The following is a 24,545-nucleotide window of genomic DNA, read 5'->3' as shown; positions in this document are numbered from 1 at the left end:
CAGACATTATTGATACATCAGATGCTGTGTAAACTTGCATTACAGTTATTTTAGCCTACTGTTTATGATCACTTCTACCATGATATGTTTCTTTGCATCTTTATTAACAGAATTTATTTTATCTACCGAGGCACTTCCCCCCAATTGTGGGGGTAGGTGACATAAAAAGAAATTGTAAACCATCTGTATTATCTAAATTTTTTACTTTTTGTATAACTCTGTTACCCCTCGAGTCTGGCTATTATCATTCTTTAAAAAATTTAGTGTTAGATGTGAAGAACTCTATGTTAGAGCATTTCAGATATATATTTTCTGATACGTAAAACCAACCAAAATAAATCTAATAACCTTGGTGACTGAACAGTTGACTCGAGTTAACGGATTTTGAGCGAAGCGAAAAATCTATTTTTGGGTGAGATGGCCATGTCGTCCTGAAGGAAGTTCCTATAGGGTAGCTTCCTAGGGTATATTACAACTACGGCGATATTCCCAGAGAATTTACCTTAAGGTACCCAGAATTCTAACTCCTGGAGCGAATATCTCTAATGAAAGGGATATCGCGAAATATCAGAGGACGTATTCTTGACACGCCACATGGCAATCTGCACCCCGAACAGAGATAACACTTCGAAGGGGTCAATTGGCAAGAAAACGAAAACGAGAAAGAAAAAGGAGAGCCGTTCCCAAGGCTCTCTCTTCTCCCGTTTCGTAAGCGTGCATTGCGCCGATTCTGGCGCCATCTGTATTCCTTGTAGCGATACACGAGGTGCTACAGATACTGTATGTAGGGAGGGGTCCTACAGCCCTTTCATAGAAAGGGAAGGGCGGGTCCATCAGGACGACATGGCCATCTCACCCAAAAATAGATTTTTCGCTTCGCTCAAAATCCGTTTTTTGGGCTCAAGCCATGTCGTCCTGATGGAAGTATACCAGAGCATTACTGTATCTGTGGATTCTCAGAACGTGCCGTACTCCCCGGAGGTATTTCCCCGGTCGACTAGACCTAGAGACCTAAGATGTTACCGTTATACATCTTTTCAACTAACCATAAACCATGTTAGAGCTTCCTGCCCCCTACAGGGAAGAGTCCTACTAGACTCTGGGAAAGTCTCGAAGAGTACATATACCTATGTATGAATACCAGGCAAGCCAATATAGTGGTCTCACCCTATATTAAGTAAAGCATAGTTTGTAAAAAACCACTGCGTCAATATGAAATATCGACCAGTTCTCCGCTCAATACTTGTATTGGACAAAGGTTTATATCCGCATAGGAGGAAGCTGTAAATCCGCCACCATCCCCTTATGGGGTGGAGTCCTCCCGCTAAGGGAAAGGATAAACCAATGCAACATTAGCTTGCATAAAGGAACAATCTATTATAATTATCCCAGATAAATATACATAGAATGAATGCTCAATTATATCAATAAATTGACACAGGTGAAGGAGATGCAAGGTTCTCAAGAACCAGTTTATTGACAGACAATAAATAGACAGGTTAACAACAATTATATATATATATATATATATATATATATATATATATATATATATATATATATATGTATATATATATATATATATATATATATATATATATATATATATATATATATATATATATATATATATATATATATATATATATATGTATATATACATATATATATATATATATATATATATATATATATATATATATATATATAAGAAGAGGATAACCAAAACTTTAAGCATAATTATGATAGTAAAAAGAAACTTGTTTATCTGAAAGAAAAACATTAGTGCCACTTTTAACATACCGAGGTATCAAAGTCAGAAAAGTCTGTATTACTAATCAGTTACATTAGCGTTAGAAACGCTCGGCACACATGTCTGCACTTATGCTAGGTTCACCTTTGGAAGTGGAACAGTCAACGTGGGCAACTCAGTGCCCTTACTTAGTTTGTAGCACAGTATGTAACTACACACTCACCCTGGAATTAATCGTCCCAATTAAAACCACTGTTCCTCGCAGAGTTAAACAGCAGGGTTAACGACGCAACCCACTGCTACCACAGATCTCTTTAGTTGCTCCACTTGCTTTGCATAGTGGCGAAAGAACACTCTGGAAGAATTCCAGCCAGTGTATGAACGAAGATGTTCAAAATCCATACAAATAAAGAAATTTAAGGATGAAGCAACTTTCCTCGGATCGTGACCTGCGGGTGTACTGTCAGGATCCGCTCTGCGAATAAAATATGTGATTTTCGCCCTGAGTTAATTCAGTGATAAATTTGAGCCTGATGTTTCTCCCCTGAATAGTTGACCACCCTTGAAGTCTGAAGTTCTATGAAAATAGACCTTTAGGCATTCTACTGGACATAGAGATGCATCTTCTTTCAGAGGGCAGATTCTCCAGGGACCCCACCTGTTGGTGGGTAACTCATTCTTGGCGAGAAACGTAGGATCCGGAAACAGGTTCAGTTCTCCCCCATCCAGGAACTGAACACGACCTTCCTCTCTCGAGAGGGCTACAATCTCACTAACCCTGCCCCCGGACGCGAGTGCAAATAGGAAAATAACTTTTTGGGTCAAATCCTTTAACGCACACTCCTCATTGCTCAACAGAGAAGCGAAATGAAGAACTTTGTCTAAAGACCATGAAATGGGCTTTGGAGGTGCTGAAGGTCTGAGCCTAGCGCAGGCTTTCGGAACTTTATTAAAGATCTCGTTAGCGAGGTCGACCTGGAAGGCATATAGAATGGGTCTTGTTAAAGCAGACTTACACGTCGAAATCGTGTTAGCTGCCAACCCTTGACCATGGAGGTGGATGAACAAAGGCCACCCATTTTCTCCAAGATGACTCGTATTGCCTTCTAGTAGATTTGCACTTATATTCCTCTAGGAAGTCTATGCTGGCTTTCGAAATCCTGAAACGCTTTCTCACCGCTAGGGAGAGAAAATCATGAGCTGCAGGGTCCGGGTTTTCTGTAATGAAGCGCAGACAGTCGACTTCTGGACTCGCTGGGTCAAAACTGGATCTGGTAGCGGTAGAAACTTCAACCGTAGTTCCAATGCCAGGGGGAACCACACGCTGTTCGGCCACTTGCGGGCCACTATTGCCGCTACCCCCTTGAAGGATCTCAGTTTGTTGAGGACCCTCAACAGAAGGTTGTGAGGAGGGAACAGATAAATCCTGGACCATCTGTTCCAGTTGAGGGACATCGCGTCCACTGCTTCCGCTAAGGGGTCCTCGTACGGGGACACGTACAGGGGCAACTTCTTGTTGTCTTTCGTTGCAAAGAGGTCTATCTGCAGTTCTGGGACTTGACTCAAAATGAAGGAGAATGATCCTGCGTCTAGGGACCATTCCGACTCTATCGGTGTGAACCTGGATAGAGCGTCCGCTGTCACATTGCGGACTCCTTGAAGGTGAATTGCCGACAGGTACCACTTCTTCTTTTCCGCCAATCGGAAGATGGCCAACATCACCTGGTTGAGAGGTGTGACCTTGATCCTTGTCGATTCAAGCATCTCACAACTACCTCGCTGTCCAGCACCAACTTTATGTGGATCGAGTGACGCGGGGAGACTTTCTTTTAAGGTAAGGAGCACTGCCATAGCTTCCAGAAAGTTTATGTGAAAGGTCTTGAATAGCTTGGACCAAGTCCCCTGGACTTTTTTCCGATGAGAGTGACCTCCCCATCCCTCCTTCGAGGCGTCTGAGTGAATTGTCACCGACGGGGGAGGTGGCTGAAGAAGAACCGACTTCTTTAGATGTCTGGCTTGGGACCAAGGCCTGAGAAGAGTACGTAGACGAAGCGTAACTGGTCTTCTCAGATCTCTTCGTGCATTTGATGCATAACTTCTCCAAACTCCGGTTGCATCCTTTAGCTGTGCTCTTAGCACCGGGTCTGTCACCGAAGCAAACTGGAGAGAACCCAGTACTCTCTCCTGTTCGCGTCTTGATATCCTTTCGGAATCTAGAAGTCTCTTGACAGAACCCGCTATCTCCTTCCTTTTCTTCGCCGGGATGGAGAAACGGTGTGAGATTAGGTCCCAGTGGATTCCCAGCCACTGGAACTTTTGAGATGGAGAAAGTCGAGACTTTTTTCTGTTGATCTTGAAGCCTAGATACTCTAGGAACTGGATCACTTGAATGGAAGCTTGCAAGCATTCTGTCTTGGATGCTGCCCACACCAGCCAGTCGTCCAGGTAGGCTACTACCTGAATTCCCTTTAGACGTAATTGTTTGAGAGCTACGCTCGCAAGCTTCGTGAAGATTCTTGGAGCTATATTTAGCCCGAATGGCATGGCTCTGAAGGCGTATAGTCTTCGTTGTAGCTTGAACCCTAGGTAGGGGGAGAGTCGACGGTTGATTGGAACGTGCCAATAGGCGTCTGACAAGTCTATGGAGACGGTATATGCCCTCTTGGGCAGTAAGGTCCTTATGTGTTACAGTGTTAGCATCTTGAACTTGCAGTTCGCTATGAACTTGTTGAGTGGCGACAAGTCCAGAATGACTCTGAGTTTTTCCGAGTCCTTCTTGGGAACACAAAACAGCCTCCCTTCGAATTTGATGGACTTTACCCTTCGGATCACTTTTTTCCTCCAACAAATCTTGGATGTACTCCTCCAGAACGGGGGTGGAGTGTTGGAAAAACCGAGGGCACGGGGGTGGAGTGCTGTACCAGCTCCAGCCCAGTCCATTCTTGGGTAGGCTGTGGGCCCAGGGATCGAAGGTCCACCGATCCCGAAAATTCTGAAGTCTCCCTCCTACCGGTATCATCTCACTTGGACTGTTGTCCTGAGGTCTTGCCTCCCTGCCCGCGACCACCCCTGAATCCCCTTCCCCTTGAGGGGCGCCTAGACGAGCCTCTGGCTGCTCCTCTAGGCTTTGCTCGAAAGGAAGTTGACTGCCCTTCGAACATTGGGTTGAATGCCGGGGACTGCGTCGACACGGCCTGGGGTACCCACTGGAAAGTGGTCAGGGTTTGTGCCACCATCTGGGGCACTGAAGGCATCGGCAATTGCTGTTGCTGTTGCTGTCCAAATGGCTTGGCTGGCCGAGACGGTAGCCTAGTCCTCTTAGTCTTCCTCTTTGGTTGGGGACCCTCATCCGGGGAAGACTTTCTCTTGATAGACAGGCCCCACTTCTGGAGAAGATTTCTATTCTCCATGGCGGCCTTATCAACAACTTCTTTGACCAATTCGCTAGGGAAAAGGTCTTTGCCCCAAATGTTGGAGGAGATTAGTTTCCTTGGCTCGTGCCTCACCGTAGCCGAGGTGAACACGAACTCCCTATAAGCTCTCCTCGCCCTGACGAAGCTGTAAAGATCCTTCGTCACAGTGGCCAGACGAGTCTTGGCCACTACCATGAACATTTCATGGACCTTGGGGTCACTTGCCATCATCTCAAGAGTGGTTTGTAGAGACATTGAGGCAGCCAGTCTTTCTTTTGTCTCGAGCTCTCTCCGCAAAAGAAAGTCAGACAGCTTAGGGAGGTTCTCACCGAACTGACGTCCGGCAATATCAGCCTCCAACTTCCCGACTGAGAAGGTAAGATGGACGTCCTTCCAGTCCTTGTGGTCCATAGGTAGTGCCAGCGACAAGGGTTTACACTCCTCCAGGGAGGGGCAAGGCTTGCCAGCCTCGACTGCTTTTAATACAGCCGCAAACCCTTTCTGCAAAAAGGGGAAGGCTCTAGCAGGAGAGGACACAAAGGAAGGGAGCTTCTTACTCAATGCAGCTACCTTTGAGTTCGTGAAGCCCCTCTCTTTCATCGAAGATGAAAGCAAAGCTTGAGCCTTAGCATGGTCCATCACTATGACCTCCTTCGGCTCTGTCTCCTCCTTTGAAGCTGGTTCCTTCCTCAACCGGACATAACAGTCCGGATATGACCCTTTGCTGGGCCAGAATTCCACCTCCTCAAGGGGAACTGAGCCCAACTTATCCGACATGACGATCTTTCCAGTCGTCATCGGCATGTGCTCAGCATATCTCCACGGGTTAGCATCTGAGCACAAGGGAAGGTCTTTCACATTGAGCCTTTCTGGGGCCCATGTGATGCAGTTCCATTGCAGCCGCCTTCTCAATATTCTCCTTCTGCATTTGTTGGATCATTCCAACAATGAAGGAGAGGGCCTGTCCCAGCTCTACTGGGAGAGCGGACGATGTTGAGGGAATAGGTTCAGGGATCTGAACCAGAGCAGCCAACACCTCGTCGGCCTCTTCCTCTACAATGTCTGGGGCTTGATCTTCATCCTGGCCTCCTGCCAGGAGGTCTTCCTCCAGACTCTCGGACACGTCTGACATCCTGTCGTCCAACTGGATGTCTTGCAAGGCGACCGCGACTTCAGCATCCACCTGGATCTGAACTAGGGGGATCTCCTCTTGAGGCTGGGGAATCACTGCATCAGCTGATGCCCTAGGGAAAAGGTAAGCCCTCATCTTCTCACTTGGAAGATAAGGTCCAGAGGTGTTCTTCTGGAAGCCCCTTACCCAGGTACGAAGCTTCTCCCTTGCTATATCCCTTGATTCCGCGGTCCTAGGGGAATCAAAAGCCTCAGTAATCAGGTTAGAGCACACGGTACATACCTGGGGGTCCCAATACAGGAGATCACCCTTGGAGACAGCGCATGCTGCGTGCCTCCTACATAACTCATGTCCGCAGAAGTTCTTACTGCGGACGTTGCAGAAAGCACTTCCGCACTTCGGACGTTCCTCCTGTAAAGAGAAGAAATTTCCATGAGTATCAAGTGAACTACATATCACTGGATATGCACAGTTAGCATAACAAATCAGAAAGGAAAGACACACACTTGTGTTTCCCGCACAACCAAATGTTGCAGCCTTCCAGATAATAAAATTGTATGGTAAATCTGTCCTAGAGTAACCAATGACAAATTTCCAGAGGAAACAGGTGGAGCTCACACCTAAGATATGATTTTAAAATACCGGATAATAGACAAGAAAGAACTCACTTTCTTATCTGTAAGGCAACACCAAAGGGCTGTGCAAGACAACACAAAAGTGTTAGAACACACAGTGTTGTACCAATACCATACTATAGTTTTCTCCCTACAGTATATGCTATACTGAAGAATACTGGTACAGTATAGAAGGTAATGCGCCGGCCGGCACACACCATCACTAGCTTAAAAGTATACTACTTAACAGCTATAAGGCGGCAGAACGCTGGTTCAAATGCATGTGCCGGCCGGCAGTAACTGCCGGCCGGCAACAGCCAATGTCGGCTACACAAGGTAGCACCCGGCTGCCGGCCACCGCTCGTAGCGACCGGCAGAAAAGGGCGTGACAATGGCCGGCCGGCAAAGGTAAACAACCGATGCCGGCCAGCAGCAAAAGAACCAGAGAACTCCGACTGCCCGGCTGCCAGCCACATAGGCCGGCAGCCGGGTCGGGTACAGCACTAGAAGAAAACAGAATGGATGCCAGGATAAGAGAGTGTACTACCTCAAAGCCCGGCAATCCAAAAGAGTGCAAGTAAGGAAGGGGAGAATCTAATTCAGGCTTCCTGACCAATGCCGTCTGGCTCTACAGACAGACATGGATGAGGGACCAAGGGAGGTCCGGGTAGCACTCAAAGCAGAAGACCTTTGCCGGCCGGCACACTCTGCCGGCCGGCAAGGGACTGAGTCAATTCCACATCCTAACCTATACTAGGTCCAGATGTAGAATGACGTACAGTACTGTAACGGCTAGGCCATTACAGAGATAGGGGGAAAGGACAAAGAGGGTCCTACCAACCTTGCTTTAGGAAAGAATCACCCGCAGCCAAGAAAACTCATTTTAGCCTAAGGGAGATCCAAGGAGGGAGGCCAGCAATACTTGCCAACCCCCACTGAACCAAAGCAAGGAAGGTGTTGCTACTCCCGGGGAGAGGATCTCATCCTCCCACCGAGAACAGCAACAAGGACTAGTCTGTTAGATCACAAAAGAAGGAATCATCTCGTACAGAAACCTTCGGGAGTGACCTAAGGAGGTTAAGCCTCCTATGTCAGCGTCAGACTAGCGAGGGAGCTCAACCCCAAGCCAGACAAACACAGACACAGACTAAAAACTCTGATGTTCTGCCCCTCTCTGAAGCCAGACTTACTGGAACAGGAAGGTACAGTAACACCCCAATATAGTTGTATCGAAAATTAATTCAGATAAACCACTAGGGTTAAGCCTAAGGCTTAAACAGAGGGAAAGGGATTGCATACCTTCTCCGAAGAAAAGTTAGCAACCGGGGAGTATGAGAAAGTATACTAAGGCTCCATAGGCAACTTAGCCTAGGCACCAAGAGAATCGATTACCTAAATCACCGAAACTCACTCGTATACTATCTTGGAAATAATCAATATAATCTTAAATGTATAAAACTGCCTAAAGCTTCAATAAAATTTTAAAACACTCGGAAATCCAAAATTCATGCAGGAAAGTACTAGGGCCAAACGACTAGGCTACATGGTCTAGCGTAGGCCAGAATTGGCGAATACTTCGCCAAAACAAACAATACTAAAGCACGAATAAGGAAATCCTATGTAACGCTAAATAGCTAAAATTATTAAAGCAAAACAGCCGGGAACGTCGCTCTGGCTAACTAAAACTCATACCTAGCGAGCGACAACGTCCAGGACGCCTCCGGTAGGCAACGGCTCTTGTAACAAAGATTATTACTATTAATCACTTTAAAATTTACCAAGAGCCTACATTTATACATAAAAGAAATGGTACTCAACTTATCAGAGGCAGACGAAGTTGGAGAAGCCATAAAAAGATGATTAAATCCAAGATTTTGCGAGAAACACAGGAAAAAACACCGAGTTGTTAAGCTACGCAAAAAGGAATACAGATGGCGCCAGAATCGGCGCAATGCACGCTTACAAAACGGGAGAAGAGAGAGCCTTGGGAACGGCTCTCCTTTTTCTTTCTCGTTTTCGTTTTCTTGCCAATTGACCCCTTCGAAGTGTTATCTCTGTTCGGGGTGCAGATTGCCATGTGGCGTGTCAAGAATACGTCCTCTGATATTTCGCGATATCCCTTTCATTAGGGATATTCGCTCCAGGAGTTAGAATTCTGGGTACCTTAAGGTAAATTCTCTGGGAATATCGCCGTAGTTGTAATATACCCTAGGAAGCTACCCTATAGGAACTTCCATCAGGACGACATGGCTTGAGCCCAAAAAAGTATCATACAATAATTAGGTAGGATGACAGAATTAAAAGAACTTATTAAAATGTATCAAGCCCTAAGTCATGATGGGGATGAGTTAAGAGATTGTATAAAACACAAAGAAGAAAAAGAAAAAACAAGACAGAGAGGAAAAATAAAGAGCATATAGGACAATAATTTTAGTGTACGAGAGAGGAAACAAGAAAAAAGAAAAAGAATCTAGAGAAAGGGAAAAAGGGGCAAGAGTCGACAGGGCAGCAGATCGAGACTTTAAAAAGTTACAGTTGAAGACTGAACTAGAATAACAGATGCAAATTTCAGGAACCACCTTTCTGTAAGGTACATCTTCCGAAGCTTCCCGTTTTTAATGAGAAAACTGGTGAAATGGACGCATATCTACAAAGATTTTCGGTTTACACAAAAGCTGCTGCATGGAAAGCTGAGGTTTGGAGCATCATTACTTCAAGGAAAAGCACTGAGCATATATCATCAGATAAAGCAGCTGATTTTAATAGCGTAAAAAAATATGTACCTGAAAAGATTTAAATGCACAACAGAAGGATTCCAAAATAAATTTTTAAGGTACAAATTTCACAAAGGTGAAACTACTCATAAATTTTCTGTAAACATGAGAAAGCTGTTTAGACGTAGGTTGGAACTGGGCGAATGCAGGAATGAGGTCTGTTGTTTAGAATATTTATTACTTCGTGAACAATTTTCCCCTGCATGTGACCAGCTGTGTCTTCTTGAAAGAGAAAATATTCTAATCTCTAGAGGAAATTGTAGCAGTGGCCGACTCATATATTAAGGACCATGGTTATACATTCAAAAATAGGTCGGTCAACAAGGTAGGTCAGAATGTGATTAACCAAGTGTAAGGGAGTGATTTTGTTAAAATACCTGAACCAGTTCAAAGTAGAAATTTTATGAGACCTAGATTTATACCTGCTTGAATAACTTTATTTCCCGTGTAAAAAGCTCAGCCACAAAGCAACTGACGGCTATTTCAAAGGAAATGCTACTATAATGATCAAACCTCCAGGAAGAGCTGCTACTGCTGTTAACCAGGAAGTAACAAAAACAGAAACGGCTGCTTGCTTTGTAGCAGTATATCCCTGAGAATTGTTGAATGACGAGGGATGATTGATGAAAGATGGTAAGAGTTTTAGAGTTTGTAGTAGTACATTTTCAGACGATAACAGTAGACTAAAAACAGCGATGAGCATGTAGATGGACATCAAGTACTATCCTTGTGGAATGGCGGATGTACAACCGAACTGGTGAAGGGGAACTTAGTGCCCATTGAGAAGTTTACAGGTGATACTATAAATATTGTAATAGCAGATATACAGTTTAATGTTACCGCAAAGCTGAGAATGATATACAAACTTCGTACATTACAGGTAAAGTAAAAGCTGCATGACTAGATAACCTGCTGTAACGAAGAGATGTAATTAGTGGAGTTACGAAATCGACATGAAAGGTGTGATCAGCAGATATCACATTATTATACTGAAGAAGTATTTATCCCGAAACCGTGTAATAATTCAGATGAACCAATTAGATGCTGTAGTAATTGAGGAAGATGACCAGAGTCCTGAAGATAAAAATATGACTGCACTGACCTATCTACAGAAGGAGACTTTGGAAAGAAGTCAAGATAAATCATGATCTAAAAGGAACTGAAGGAAGGGAAGTTCGTGACATCTTAAAGGACAATATGGATATTGTTACTGATGTACTCAGAACGATTACATTAACCCTGTATAGAATTCCTCTGACATCATCAGATGTGGCGGAGTAAGAGTTAAGCCATATCCTATCACCTACCATTTTCAGGATACTGTGAATAGATACAGAGTATGAAGGATTAAGGAATCAACAAGCCGTCAATATAAGTTTAAAATTTCGCCCTTGTGTATAGCACCAAAAAAAAAAAAGATGGAACGACTCGATTCTGTTAATAATTACAAGAATTAAATAAGAACATTGGTTACTATATGCTGAACCTATGCATGATCCAGAAGTGATCTTTCTCCAGTTTGGCTAACAGTAAATATTTCTCCAAGATCAAATTGACCAAGAGATACTGGCAGATCTTATTAGAAGAGGGAAGTAAGGAATTAACTGCCTTTCTAACACCTGAATACCTTTTCCAGTTAAAAATTCTACCATTTGGTATTGTTAACGCACCTGCAGAGTTTAATAGGCTAATGGAGACGTTACTTGGAAATCTATAAGCAATTGAAACATTGATGGATGACATCCTAATCCATATGACGACTACGAGCAGTTAACTTAGTTGTTAATCCAAGCAACTGTGAAGTTTGTATGACAAAATATAGATTATCTAGGCCATGTAGTAGGGGGAGGCATGTGAAACCGACTCCCAGGAAGGTAGAAAGTGTTCAACAAGCATGAATCCCTTGTACTATAAAGGAAATCCGATCTTTCCTTAGACATTTTGGCTATTACTGTAGGTATATAATGTCATACATAACTATTGTTGCTCCTCCAACAGATCTCTCTAAACAAATACACAGAACAACATCAAGATGCCTTCAATATGATTTAAAAAATGTCTAACATGAGAACCCATTCTAAGACTGGTAAATTTGAAAAAAATCATTTATTCTCCAAACCGACACGTCAGATACAGCCTTGGTTGCAGCATTATTTCAAGAATATGAAGGAAATAAGTTGCCGTTCGTTCGTTTCGTTTTAGATTGCCTTGCCTTATGCAAGACACGGGCTCTTGCGTTAGCAGCCCGCAAGAGAATGAAGTTTTCAAAGTATACAATTTACGAACAAAAGAATTGTTGATTTTTAGGGGAGTTTGGTTCCGGTTAGAATTATTTAAAATGGATAATAATTACTCGGTATATTAAGGATTAGGGAACATTAAGTTTATAAAGGAGCATTAACACAGGGGTATACTCGTATGTTAATTTAACGAGTACAATCAATTCAACTTGAAATGAACGATAATTATAAAGGGAATATATGTATTTACGTTAATTTATCCAAAGATTTAAAACAATCCAAAAGGAACATGTGATTAGATCGACTCAGTTGCTCAGTATTTTATGTTATATAAACATGAAATTAAGAAAAAAGAGATGACTGGAGTGAAAGGGAGAGAAGTGACGCGATAGGGTGATTCCTCTTTAGGTCCACGAAAGGAAATTGGTTGACAGACATAGTCTGTCGAGTTGAAGAGACAGAGTTATAGCAGTAAGTCGTAGGGAAGTAGGAGATCGTGGAAAGGAATAAAAAGCAATTGAGTCAGGCATAAACTATCCTAAGTAAAAGCTTAAGCAGGAGAAAAGTAATAAGTTGCCAAATATACGCCAGTAAGAAGTTATCATCTGCTGGAACTCGGTATGCAGCGATCGAGTGAGAATGTATAACCGTGGTTTGAGCCACTAGGAAATTCTATCAACATCTGCATGGTCATGAATTTTGTTGGGAAACAAACCATAAGCCCTCACGTATCTACAAACATCGAATGTGCTAACGGAAGATTAATGGGATGAGTGTTACACTTTGAACAATTTCAAGTAAAAATAAATTGTGTAAGAGGTAGAGAAAACGTGTGTGCAGATTACCTTAGTAGAAGTGTGTAAAAATGTATATTGTATACATTTCAGTTTTAACCCTGGATAGGTACGGTCCTCGGACACCCCTTTAAGGGTATACTCGGACGCGAACGACCCCGACGCCGAAAAAAATTCTTGAAAAATCAGTTTTTGCAGTAACCTCCTTTTTTCTTTTGCCAAAAAAAACTTCAATGAATGCTTAAAACAACTGTAAAGATAAATACTACTCATCTGCAGAAAAACTATTTATTATAAATATTTTAAAAAATTAAGTAGAAAAAAAAAAAGACCTGACATAAAAATTCATAAAAAAAAAGTTTATACATATATACACAAATCCTTTTAGGAATTGATTCTTGAATGTTTAGGACACATCTTGATGTATTTTGGATGAAGTCAGACCCATGGAGGTGAAGATCTGAAATGAGAAAAAAAGGGTAACTTTTTTTGGCCAAAAAAAATTGTCCAAATTTCATGAATTTTTTTGGGTACCCAAATGAAATAGGAAGTGGCTAATTTTTTTAGGGAATAAACATATGTTATCCTAAAATAGAAATATGTAAAAAAATCTTCATTATTTTGTAAATTACATTTATATCAGGGGCCATATCTAAAGGTAATTTTTTGAGTACTTGGAAATTTCGTAAAAAAATACATATATTTAATATATAATATGATATTTATGCAGGTAAAAATACACCAAAATATCACAAATTCTATAGGGAACAAGAATATATATAGATAGGGCAGCTTACGCTTCGGATATGTCCACAAAATGGCCGCCAACCACACTGACTCAGACTCCCTAATCTGCCACTTGAAATGTAGGAAGGGTATGTCAATTTCAAGGTGTTATTTACTAATCTAATTATTATTGGATATGCATAAAAATTGTATGGTGGGTTGCTGGATAATTGTCGATTATTTTACGACTATAAAATTAAAATTCTGACCCAAAAAATTTTTTTTGAAGGGAAATAAAATCGAAAAAAAAAATGTAAAACAATATTTTAGCTAAAAAAATTTGATGATATTCAATCAAAAAAAAAGTAAACAAAATTTTCCGACAAATAAACATCTAGAGGAATCATTACTCTGTGATAGTTCCTTAGTACGTAGTAATTTTGAAAGAATTGGGAAAAAACGAAAAAATGGCAATCACCGGAAAATCGAACACATACCTATATATACGCCATATCTGGCTAAAAAAAGATAGGCATGGGTAGCCAGATCATCTAGAAACACTTTCCAACACTATAAAAATATAAGTTTTGCGACACTACTTGCCAATTCCTTACGGTAACATGACTAAGCAAAAAAATGCAAAACAAATAAAAACGGGCACTCGTGGAAAAATGGCCATTCTAATATACGGCATTTCAGAAAAAAATAATTTCAGCCACGTGCTAGGCAAACCATCAAGGCATATTTTCCGACAAATAAACATATAAATGAAATATTACTCTGTGATAGTTCCTTAGTACGTAGTAATTTTGAAAGAAATGGGAAAAAACGAAAAAATGGCAATCACAGGAAAATCGAACACATACTTATATATACGCCATATCTGGCTAAAAAAAAAATAGGCATGGGTAGCCAGATCATCTAGAAACACTTTCCAACACTATAAAAATATAAGTTTTGCGACACTACTTGCCAATTCCTTACGGTAACATGACTAAGCAAAAAAATGCAAAACAAATAAAAAGGAGGCACTCGCGGAAAAATGCCCAACATTCTAATATACGGCATCTCAGATAAAAAAAAAGACATGCACGTGTTAGCCCAACCATCAAGGCACACTTTCTAACACATAAACATGAAAAAAAAATCAATAATATACGGCAATTCCTTACTACGTAGTAAATTTTTACAAATATTGAAAAAAAAACAGAAATTGGCAACCGCAGTTAAATACCCAATATACCAATAACTACGTCGTATCTGACAAAAACAAAATCACGCATGGGTAGCCAGATCATCTAGACACACTTTCCAACATTAAAAAAGCAAAAGTTTTACGACACTATTTCGCAATATCTTACGGAAAAATGACTTGGCAAAAAAATTAAAAAAAATTAAAAAGGGACACTCGCGGTAAAATGCCCGACATTCTAATATACGACATCTCAGATAAAAAAAAAGACATGCACGTGTTAGCCCAACCATCAAGGCACACTTTCTAACACATAAACATGAAAAAAAAAATGAATAATATACGGCAATTCCTTACTACGTAGTAATTTTTACAAATATTGAAAAAAAACAGAAATTGGTAACCGCAGTTAAATACCCAATATACCAATAACTACGTCGTATCTGACAAAAACAAAGTCATGCATGGGTAGCCAGATCATCTAGACACACTTTCCAACACTAAACAAGCAAAAGTTTTACGACACTATTTGGCAATATCTTACGGAAAAATGACTTGGCAAAAAAATGAAAAAAAATGAAAAAGGGGCACTCGCGGTAAAATGGTCCTCGTGGTGATGAACGACATTTTAACTAAAAAAAAAAACATGCACATGGTAGCCAAACAATCCACCAAGACTTTCCACAACTGATAACCTATACAAGTTGCACCATTCTACGACAATTTCATAATACGTAATAACTTTGATAATTATGCAAACTACCTCAGAAGGGTAAACTCGGACGCGAACGACCCCGACGCGTCTCAGAAATCGGGGAAGGAGTACAGCTACAGCAATGCACATCTGGACACTACTAGAGCGTGTAGGGGAGACACCTCCTGCAGGTCGATCACCCACAAATTCAGTCACAGGGGTGAGTCACGTGAGAAAAACCTGTTTTTTTTTGACGCTCGGGGTCGCAAACGACCCACCGTACCTATCCAGGGTTAAAAAGAAACTTGGCATTTTCTTTTTTTTTACCTAAGTAGGCTATGCGGAAAGTTGTTAGGAGTAATTTCTCGAAGGAAAGATTATTAAGAATGTTTTGAGAGCTTAAATCATGATGATGTTATGTGTAGTAATAATGTTCATTTTCGTTATTATTATCATTATGTTTTTATTATGTAAACGTTGTCAAATAAATGTCAGTAACATAATAAAATTGTGAATGCCAGTGAATTTGGTGTACCAAATACAAGAGCTACTGTGCACCATTACACATCTAATGAGATATGTTTTATTATGATGACATAGGAATAGAATTTAGGAACAATCCTGTTGCTTGGTAAATATGGAAGACACTAGAACAAGGTCGTGCTGTTATAACGGAAGTGAAATCATTTGAAATGAGTCTTACTTCAGAAATTATATTTCATCTTAGTTAATAGGAATTTCTTTCTAACACTATTATCATCTAATGAAAAGGAGTGAATTTAGCTACTTCCTATATTAATATGAAAACGTAACATTTCTATTGCAAAGATCCATAAACAAGAAGCATTTATGTATGAGGTACTGTACGGATCATGTGACTTATGAAAAAAAGAAAAAACTTGAACCAAAGGGGGATATACAGTAAAAGCGGCCAAATAGCATAAAATGACACAATCCGGTTGGACATAAGCAAAGATAGCGACCTTGGCTGCTCAGTCTACTTGTCTATGAAAGATAAGTTTCCCCTTAGTTCCTGAATAGAATTTTTCGTTGCTTACAAATGCTGTTTGGAACGCACTGATTTCTTTGTGATTTTGAGACCGTTTTCCGAGGTTTTTCTTATGAATTTGGACTACAACTTGTGAGTAAGATGTCAGTGAACTAATTAGTTTTTCAAGTAAACTTGATTGTATCATAGGTATATATATATATATATATATATATATATATATATATATATACATATATATATATATATATTAGACATAGTATGCCTCAAGACCCCACCTACTATGAGATTCAGGGCCTCTGTAACATGGTTTTTTCGCAATAATTTTTTATCTATGAATTTCATAAATATAACGCTTCTTCAGAATGCACATTATATCTACACATAAATTTTGACTATATTCTGCATTACGTAGGTTGAATAAATTTGGTACTTATAATGTAAAAGTGACGTTTTTTGAAGACGGGCCACCTTACTCAGAGAAAAGGTTTCGAACGCACTCGTTACGTAACTTATGGCGGCATTTCTTCACTCTTTCTCGATCGATGATTGGCTATACAAAACGAAGGCTATACCTCTGCCAACAATGACACAAAAGTTTAAATAAAAGCAAAGCAGTACACCTTTATGAACTCTGAAACCTCTCCACTGATAATTGTCATAATGAACAAACCAACAAAATATGTTAATAAATACAAAAACACTTCGATTATTAGTCTAACTCCCAAAATAAGTTTCCTAAGAAATTACAGTCTACTTTATAGGTCACAATCAGATTGACAAGTTGTAGGGAATAGTTGGTAACTTTCCAAAACGTAGTAGACAAGCTTGATTTGATAACTGCTATATCCAATGTCAAGCAATTCTTATTTATTGTCTATCTACCTACCTATTTACTGTAAAAAAAAAAAAGGAAAAAAAAAAATAGCCGGTACAGTATTTTGGCTTTAAACCTTCACCAATAATTATCGTCAGAATGATGACTTCATGAGGCTCCACCCACTTTGGCCTCGTTATAATTCAGGATAACACTGAAGGCTATCATGGGCATTGTTGGATCAGAAAATTTAAATTCTGGCTATAAAAATTCATTTTTCGAGTAGTTGTAAGAAGTGCTGAATGATCCTCAAGGATCCCAGCAGTTGGCCTAAACGTTTAATTCATGTATACTACTGTTGCGGCACTACTGCTACAGTAGTATTACTACGCTAGCACAGATACCCCACCCACATTTATGTATCGTTCCACCATTCATAAAGTCTTCCTCAGAAATTAAGTTTAACATTAGATGATAGGTTATTTCATTAAGCTGACAAATTATGGCAACTGGGTATGTTATTGCCGAAGTTGAAGCTAAAGATAAAGTATGGTATCATTCCTTCATTGCATTATCATTTTTACTACTATTTGTTTTTCTACATGTAGTAATTATTTTAAAGGATAAATGAATTATGATCACTTTACTTCTATAAATTCCCATTAGATGTACAAATAAAACTCCTAAAACTATTCATGATTTATTTACAAAATGCAGTCATGCCCAACACATAGCCAACACGGTCGTACGGCCTAAGAAGAAAAAAAAATTATATCGGATGATCCGTTGGTCTGATGGAGATTTTAGCACCAAATTCTTATTTTAACAAAAATAGTTATATAAAGACTGTCTACAACAATCTCTCTCGTTCTCGCTCTCTTGGTGGCATAGTGAATAGTTAATGGAAATGTTCAAAAGCCTGAATGACATTACAAGTATTATAATCATGTTACGCTAAATACAAATCAGACCATAAACATTGATTTAAACTAGAAACTGAATGGCTATAGTAAATATGGCCACGGGCTTTCTCTTGACTGTATAAAGTTGCAAGTCGTAAGACAAATGCAGTGTTGCAACCCCGGGGGCAATTCCAAATCCTGCTAGCCATTCTTGACTGTTATGGGTTTCAGAGCCGATGGAAGAAGGTGAATGGGTGTCTGGTGGATGGGCGGGGCAAAATTTAGTCAAAAGGTGTTTACATTGCTTACGTAATGAATGTTTTCGACTCTTGGCTCGTTATCACTGGCCATGGCGTCGGCTAGAGCATTTTTACTCTATAAAAATTAAAACTATCGGGTTTAGGTTATTGATAATGCTGACAAAATTTGTGTGTGGTTGTAAAATATACATATGTTAACTTTCAGCTACATCTGATGCATTGATAAGGAGCAAAGTCCAAAAAACCGTGTTACAGAGGCCCTGAATCTCATAGTAGGAATCGCCAGGCCGGAGGTTTCAGGTCGCCTCAAACGATATGATGTTATCATAGAAAACGGAACGTTTTCTACCAGGGGCAGTTTTGCCAGATCTACAGAAATTTCTGTATTGCTACTGGATTTTCCACAAATGTACAGAAATACAGAATTTTTTTCATTTTCATCATAAATCTACTGGATTTTGTTGCACATGACTCAGAAATTCTCAAGAAATTGCCCTGATAGAGCAGTAATCTTAAAAATCTAATATCTGTACATAAAAAAAAAAAAAGTTTAAATCGAATATGAATGATAAACTTAAATGTACTGTGTGTTATGGGGATTATTCGATTGCATTACTCGATGTCTCGAAGCGGACATGTACCATACCAACTAATACGTTTTATTTACTGGATGGGCTACTCAGGAACGTTTCTGTTAATTCTCTCACCAGTGCAGGGATCAGAGGTCTCTAAGTTGTTACACACTATAAGCCTGTGCTTTATTATCTGGAGTTCATTTCACAATAGATTTTAAAAACTAATTTACGGAATAGCCTAGCCACAGAAACCATCAATGGAGTGTTGCACACAAAACGATTTTCTGAGTAATAGCAAGTGTTATAATCCACCAATAGATAAGCCATTGCTAGCTAAATTCAATAGCAGCATGTATAAAAAGGCCATTAATAAGGATATAGAGGATAGTGATGAGAATTAGTATGATAATTTCCAACAACATATCTCCCAGTCTAGTGTAGTAATTATGAGTACAATAGGTGAACTAATATTTTTGTTTTACTAATAACTTGCCAAGTACCTATATCATTAAGGGGTACAGCCAGAATTGTACAGAAGCTTTAATTATGGCATATAATTTTGTTTTCATCAGTGTCATTCTTTGTAGGCCTAGAAAATTTTGCATTGTCGCTTTATTGATCTCTAAAATTATGGTAGTGTGTCTACATATAAAGGGACTAACATATATATTAGTTATTCAAATTTAAACATCAAAACATAATTCTAAAAAATTACGTTAAAGCCTGTCTGTACATGTGGAAGGATCAAATTTATGCTATTTTTTTTTTAGTTATGCATCAGTAACTTTGAATATTTGTATTAGAAAGCAAATAAAAACCCCTAGCATCGCAAGAGGGTCTGCCCCTCTCTTTTACTCTTCTCCTGTACTTCTCTTTCTCGCTTTTGTCTAATTCTTTCCAATCCCGAGTTCCTGCCTTCGGGCTATAAACTGGATCGTATCCAGGGGTACTCTTCCTTTCCCCATATTCCCCACTTCCCTATCCTTATACTTATTATTATTAAGTACATATGAGTAATCTACAGAAATTTCATTAAATCTACAGAAAAAAATGAACAAAATATACAGAAATTTTGCCAAGGGCATCTGGCAACACTGCCTGAGGATAATGCCAAACAACATTCCAATGTCTGCAAAACTTAAGCTAAAGACTACAATTAGTTTTTAATTTTCATCCCCCCCTGATTATGAGCCGGCATGTGATGTCATATTCAATAAGTTGAAAATAAGTGAAAAAGACATACGAGGGTTACAAAACATACCAAATAGCAGAGTGGCTGTGAAGTTTATTGAGGAGAAGGTTTTTTTATGTCTTTATACAAGAGTACGAAGACAAAGTTATTCATTTCGGTAATGCTGGAAATGCCCTAGTAGGCAATTAGCGGTGTACATCATGCACATTTTGATATAGAAGACTCCCTTTTAATTAGTGTCGTCGAACAGTATGGGAAAGTTCTCCATCTGACATAATACCTTTTCTCGTGGGAGAGTGAGATGTCTGGAAAATGGAACATGCACCGTGAAAATGGAAATAATGAAAAATATTCCATCCTCCATCAATATTTGTGGTTATAATGTTGTGTTTTTATATAATGGCCAGATAAAGATGTGTTGCAAATGTGGAAGAGACTCCCATATGGCAGTTAACTGTAACATGGATAGTGAGCCTAAGTTGAATATTTTCAATTTGAATAATTTCCCAGCGATGCCCGGCAAGGATTCTGATAAGGGTCGGATACCGGAAGAAAATGGTACTCCTGATGTTCAACAGGCAACAGGCAATGAAGGAAAAGTAGAACAACCATGTGATGGAAATAGTATTGAAAATGATAAAGAAGAATCCAGCAACCTTGAAGATGACCAGATAAATGACTTATGCGAAGCAATAGAACAACTAGTGACGATTTCCTTATCCAAGAATGTTGAATATGTTGCTGTTTATCAACACTCGGTCGAAATAAAGATCAATCACGGGACTTGGAGGGTCATGTTACTTACTTTACTTACTTTGACGGCTGCTTTTCTGGTCCCATACAGCAGGGAAATCCCACTCTCTACAGGACCTCCATGTCGTTTTATCTTATTCGTTCAGAGTATTTAACGTTTCATGTCTCATATTATTCATTTATTGTTAAATTGTCACTGTCAAAAGACTCATGAAATAAGAAAGTCTTCAGTTTCCTCTTGAAAGCCTTAATGTCTTCAATCATTCGAATGTTTCGTTGGAGCTTATTATATAGTCTCGGGGCCGCATATTTAAAGGCTCTGGAGCCTACAGTAGACATATATCTAGGTTCTAATAGTTTGAAGCCATTTGTAACTATTCTCGTGTCGAAACGATTTGTTGGCTGCGCAATATGTAGCAATTCTCTTAAGTATCTTGGACGACCGGTTCTGATAACTTGGTGGGTTATTGTACATATTTTAAATTCAATTCTCGCTTTAATCAGCAGCCAGTGTAAATCGATTAGTATTACAAGTAATAGTAATAATTTAACTGATACTGACAGTGATATTTTTGCAGTAAAAAGTGTACCCGAAGGAGCTTCTCAAGTTACGGAAATAACTGAGGAAGAGGGGCTTCCCTCACAAGACGAACCTCGTATTCCTTATACTGTACTATTAGAAGTTTTTTCCCGTTAAGGATGATATAAATGAATAACTGGGAAATCTTAAAGAAATCAATATAGAGGTTTCAGTGCATATGGATGATGAATCAGTGGATGGCGCTACTGAAGAATGTGACATGGATGTAGAGGTAAATAAAGTCAGTGATATTGAAGACGATTTGAAAAATTATGATAAAGGTTCAGACGGGATGCCAAAATGTCAGTGGAATATAGATTTAGATACTGTAGGTAAATTAAAGTTAATTAGAGGAAAATCCACTAAAGAAAAAACGAAGGAAAAAAAATGAATGGAAAAGATAGGTTGTCAAAGGAAAAAAAAAGAGTAATTGCTTTCTTTTTAATCTTTGTAATGGCTCTTTCTGTTGATACTTTAAATATTAATGTCTTAAATGAGGTGATTAAACAAATGAAAGTTGTGTCCCTCATCATGTACTATAAAACTGATATTCTGTTGATTCAAGAACACAATGTTAAAGATATTTAAGGTTTGAATTATCTTGTGAGGACAACAAGACGAGTGGAGAGAGTCGGACAATTTACTGAACTTGCAACGGTCACTATATTACAAAGTGTGGACAGAAAAGTAGCTCGGGAGGGAAACATTTCTAACCACGAAAATCATTGTGTTTTTATTCAAAACAAATTAACAAATACTAAGGCGGTAGCCGAAGGAAATATACAGTATTATACATTAAGATAAAGCTCTCAAAGAGCGCAACATCATGATACAAAAATCCACTGCATGGAACAAATGATAAAGTTACAATTATCAGAAAAGAGTCCAAGGGGGAAGAAACACGATGGTTAAGACGATGTCCTTACAAGTGACCCCACCCCAGACAGCGGGCATCGGAGATGGTTGATGCGATTAATCCCTGTATCATGGAGGGTGACGTAGTTGTCCCCTGTCGTCGCGTGGTTTTCTCCCACTTGGTGGATGATTTGTTCTGAGACAGAATTCTGGGTCTACCAGGCCCCGCAGTGATCTTGTTGCTTTCAAGGAATGCTGGTTTTAATCGGTCAATCGTCACCCAATCTTCTTGTCCGTGGATGTTCAAGAGGAAAGATTTGGCTGTATTTCTGATGACCTTATAAGGGCCGCGATAAGGTCTAGTCAGGGGTTGGCAGTGAGCATCAACCCGGATAAAGACGTAGTCACAGTCTTCTAGGTTCTTGGGCATGAAGTGTCTGGTCCTTTCCTCGTATGTTTTCAAGCATGGTCTGAATTTCCCAGCAATCTCTCTCAGGTGATCCAGCTTGGTGTCGTCGGTAGTTGCAGGGAAGAACTCGCCAGGGATCGTAAGCGCCTCACCGTAGACCTTCTCCGCAGGGGAAGGTTCGCCGTCTGCCCTGGGAGCGGTGCAAAAGCCAAGGAGGACCCATGGGAGTTGCGCTTTCCAATGTTCGTCCGTACATCTCGCCATCAGGACTGCCTTGAGAGTGCGATAAGTTCTCTTGACCATGCCGTTCGCTGCAGGATTGTATGCCGTGGAGCTGTGGAGTGTCGTTCTCATCAGGTTTGCCAGAGAGAGCCAAATCTCTGACAAGAAGGCAGAACCTCGGTCCGTCGTGATATCATCGGGGACACCGAAGCGGCTGATCGAACTCGACAGGAGAGCTTCGGTGCAATCATGGGTGGTTCCTTCGGACATCGGAGTTGCTTCTAACCATCTAGTGGAGCTGTCGACGATCGTCAGGAGGTATCTTATAGAACTTAAAGGCGGCAGAGGTCCCACGACGTCCACGTGGATGTGTCTGAATCGTCTCTTGGGTTGGGGAAAATCGCCGACTCCCGACTCAGTATGGCGGTTGACCTTACTCGTCTAGCAGTTAATGCAGGTTCTCACCCACTCATGAGCGTCTCTCTTGATCCCTGGCCAGATGAATTTCTCGGATAGTAGACGGGCTGTAGTGCGACCCGTAGAGTGTGATAATCCGTGAATGACGTCGAATATCTTCCTTCTACAGGTGTCGCAGAGGATGGTTTCCTCGGCCGGGCCGAGGGGAATGTCCTTCATCTGTAGCGTTGATGCTATCGTACGATAGTCCTGGGCCTCTGGGTCATTCTGCTGTTCTACGGTGAGGTTGGCGTAGTCGATCCCCAGGTGGACTGCGTTGATATCGATCCTGGAGAGGGCGTTGGCGACGGGGTTCTTCTTCCCCGGTACATAACTGATAGTGCAGTTGAATTCCGCGATAGCTGCCAGGTGTCGTTGTGGCGAGAGGACCGTGCATCTAAAAACTTCGTGAAAGCATGGATCAGGGGCTGGTGGTCCGTCACGATGGTGAAAGGGGTCCCTTTATGAATGTATCTGAAGTGGCGGACAGCAAGGTAGACGGCGAGGAGCTCCCTGTCAAACGGGCTGTACCTGGTTTCCGCAGGTTTGAGTTTCTTGCTGAAGAAGGCCAAGGGCTGTGGGTAACCGTTGACGTTCTGTTCGAGGACAGCACAGCAGGCAACGTTGCTGGCATCGGTAGTCAACTTCAGGGGGGTGCTGTCATTGTGCTACACCAGGGTGGTGGCTTTGCCGAGGGCAGCCTTTGTCCTGTTGAAACCGTGTTGCTGCAGGGGACCCAAGACGAGCTTCTTGGCTTTTCCCTCCAGGACGTCGTTAAGGGGAGTCAGGATGTGGGCGATGTTGGGGATGAAGGCACGGTAGTAGTTTACCATCCCCAAAAACCCCTGAAGGTGCCGGATAGTCGTTGGGATTGGGAAGGTTTTCACAGCGTCCACCTTGGTCGATGTGGGCTTCACGCCCTCTGCGGATAATTGATGTCCGAGGAAGTCCACCCTATGGGCGCCGAATGTGCACTTGTCAAAGCACACAATCAAACCGTTCTCCTGAAGGCGTTTCAACACAGTGTGGATGTGTCTCCAGTGTTCCTCTTTTGTCCTGGAGAAGATTAAAGATGTTGTCCACGTAGCAGATGCAGAATGGCAGGTCCCCAAGGATACCGTCCATCAATCATTGAAACATGGCCCAAGTGTTGTGTAGGCCAAAGGTGTAGGAGCCGAACGGT

General features: G+C 40.7%; 1 protein-coding gene and 1 pseudogene across 1 annotated transcript in view; both read right to left on the bottom strand.

Annotated features, from left to right (window-relative positions):
• The window catches only part of LOC137651865 (uncharacterized), a 153,264-nt gene that overhangs the window by 113,975 nt on the left and 14,744 nt on the right, over positions 1–24,545 (bottom strand). The window lies entirely within an intron of this gene.
• On the bottom strand, positions 22,343–23,589 carry LOC137652182 (uncharacterized; annotated as a pseudogene).

The sequence above is a fragment of the Palaemon carinicauda genome, chromosome 13 (assembly GCF_036898095.1).
Source record: "Palaemon carinicauda isolate YSFRI2023 chromosome 13, ASM3689809v2, whole genome shotgun sequence".
Lineage (NCBI taxonomy): Eukaryota > Metazoa > Arthropoda > Malacostraca > Decapoda > Palaemonidae > Palaemon > Palaemon carinicauda.
The sequence above is the reverse complement of the archived record's forward strand: the minus strand, read 5'-3'. Positions and strand labels throughout refer to the sequence as shown.